We start from the raw sequence: 2700 nt of genomic DNA on the forward strand, positions 1-2700 counted from the left end.
GTCTGTTTACTCTTAACCATTTACGAATTTGTTCTGTCTGCTCATAACCATACACAAATTTGGTCTGTTTGCTCTTAAAAATGCAAGAATTGGTCTGTTTGCTCTTAACCAAGCAGGAATTTGGTCTGTTTGCTCTTAACCATTTACGAATTTGTTCTGTTTGCTCTTAACCATGCACGAATTTGGTCTGTTTGCTCTTAACCATGCACGAATTTAGTCTGTTTTCTCTTAACCATGCACGATATTGGTCTGTTTGCTCTTAACCATACACGAATTTGGTCTGTTTGCTCTTAACCATGCACGAATTTGGTCTGTTTGCTCTTAACCATGCACGAAATTGGTCTGTTTGCTCTTATCCATACACGAATTTGGTCTGTTTGCTCTTAACCATGGAGGAATTTGGTCTGTTTGCTCTTAACCATGTACAAATTTGGTCTGTTTGCTCTTAACCATACACGAATTTGGCATGTTTGCTCTTAACCATGCAAGAATTTAGTCTGTTTGCTCTCAACCATGCACGAATTTGGTCTGTTTGCTCTTAACCATACACGAATTTGGTCTGTTTGCTCTTAACCAAACTCGAATTTGGTCTGTTTGCTCTTAACCATACACGAATTTGGTCTTTTTGCTATTAACCATACACAAATTTGTTCTGTTTCCTCTTAACCATACACGAATTTGGTCTGTTTGCTCTTAACCATACACGAATTTGGACTGTTTGCTCTTAACCATGAACGAATTTGGTCTGTTTGCTCTTAACCATGCACGAACTTGATCTGTTTGCTCTTAACCATGCACGAATTTGGTCTGTTTGCTCGTAACCATACACGAATTTGGTCTCTTTGCTCTTAACCATGCACGAAATTAGTCTGTTTGCTCCTAACAATGCTCGAATTTGGACTGTTTGCTCTTAATCATACACGAATTTGGTCTTTTTGTTCTCAACCATACACAAATTTGGTCTCTTTGCTCTTAACCATTCACAAATTTGGTCTGTCTGCTCTTAACCATACACAAATTTGGTCTGTTTGCTCTTAACCATGCAAGAATTGGTCTGTTTGCTCTTAACCAAGCAGGAATTTGGTCTGTTTGCTCTTAACCATTTACGAATTTGTTCTGTTTGCTCTTAACCATGCACGAATTTGGTCTGTTTGCTCTTAACCATACACGAAGTTGGTCTGTTTGCTCTTAACCATACACGAATTTAGTCTGTTTTCTCTTAACCATGCACGAATTTGGTCTGTTTGCTCTTAACCATACACGAATTTGGTCTGTTTGCTCTTAACCATGCACGAATTTGGTCTGTTTGCTCTTAACCATGCACGAAATTGGTCTGTTTGCTCTTATCCATACACGAATTTGGTCTGTTTGCTCTTAACCATGGAGGAATTTGGTCTGTTTGCTCTTAACCATGTACAAATTTGGTCTGTTTGCTCTTAACCATACACGAATTTGGTCTGTTTGCTCTTAACCATGCAAGAATTTAGTCTGTTTGCTCTTAACCATGCACGAATTTGGTCTGTTTGCTCTTAACCATACACGAATTTGGTCTGTTTGCTCTTAACCAAACTCGAATTTGGTCTGTTTGCTCTTAACCATACACGAATTTGGTCTTTTTGCTATTAACCATACACAAATTTGTTCTGTTTCCTCTTAACCATACACGAATTTGGTCTGTTTGCTCTTAACCATACACGAATTTGGACTGTTTGCTCTTAACCATGAACGAATTTGTTCTGTTTGCTCTGAACCATGCACGAATTTGGTCTGTTTGCTCTTAACCATACACGAATTTGGTCTCTTTGCTCTGAACCATGCACAAAATTAGTCTGTTTGCTCTTAACAATGCTCGAATTTGGACTGTTTGCTCTTAATAATACACGAATTTGGTCTTTTTGTTCTCAACCATACACAAATTTGGTCTCTTTGCTCTTAACCATTCACAAATTTGGTCTGTCTGCTCTTAACCATACACAAATTTGGTCTGTTTGCTCTTAACTACGCACAAATTTGGCCTGTTTGCTCTTAACCATGCACGACTGTTTGCTCTTAACCATACACAAATTTGCTCTGTTTGCTCTTAACCATGGACGAATTTGGTCTGTTTGCTCTTAAGCATGCACAAATTTGGTATGTTTGCTCTTATTCATAAACGAATTCGGTCTGTTTGCACTTAACAATACACGAATTTGGTCTGTTTGCTCTTAACCATAAACGAAATTGGTCTGTTTGCTCTTAACAATGCACAAATTTGGTCTGTTTGCTCTTAAGCATGCACAAATTTGGTCTGTTTCCTTTTAACCATACACGAATTTGGTCTGTTTGCTCTTAACCACACACGAATTTGGACTGTTTGCTCTTAACCATGAACGAATTTGGTCTGTTTGCTCCTAACCATGCACGAATTTGATCTGTTTGCTCTTAACCATGCACGAATTTGGTCTGTTTGCTCTTAACCATACACGAATTTGGTCACTTTGCTCTTAATCATGCACGAATTTAGTCTGTTTGCTCTTAACAATGCTCGAATTTGGTCTGTTTGCTCTTAATCATACACGAATTTGGTCTGTTTGTTCTCAACCATACACAAATTTGGTCTGTTTGCTCTTAACCATTCACAAATTTGGGCTGTCTGCTCTTAACCATACACAAATTTGGTCTGTTTACTCTTAACTATGCACGAATTTGGTCTGTTTGCTC

The sequence above is a fragment of the Convolutriloba macropyga genome, chromosome 10 (genome assembly GCF_964194025.1).
Source record: "Convolutriloba macropyga chromosome 10, txConMacr16.3, whole genome shotgun sequence".
NCBI classification, from domain to species: Eukaryota; Metazoa; Xenacoelomorpha; order Acoela; family Convolutidae; genus Convolutriloba; species Convolutriloba macropyga.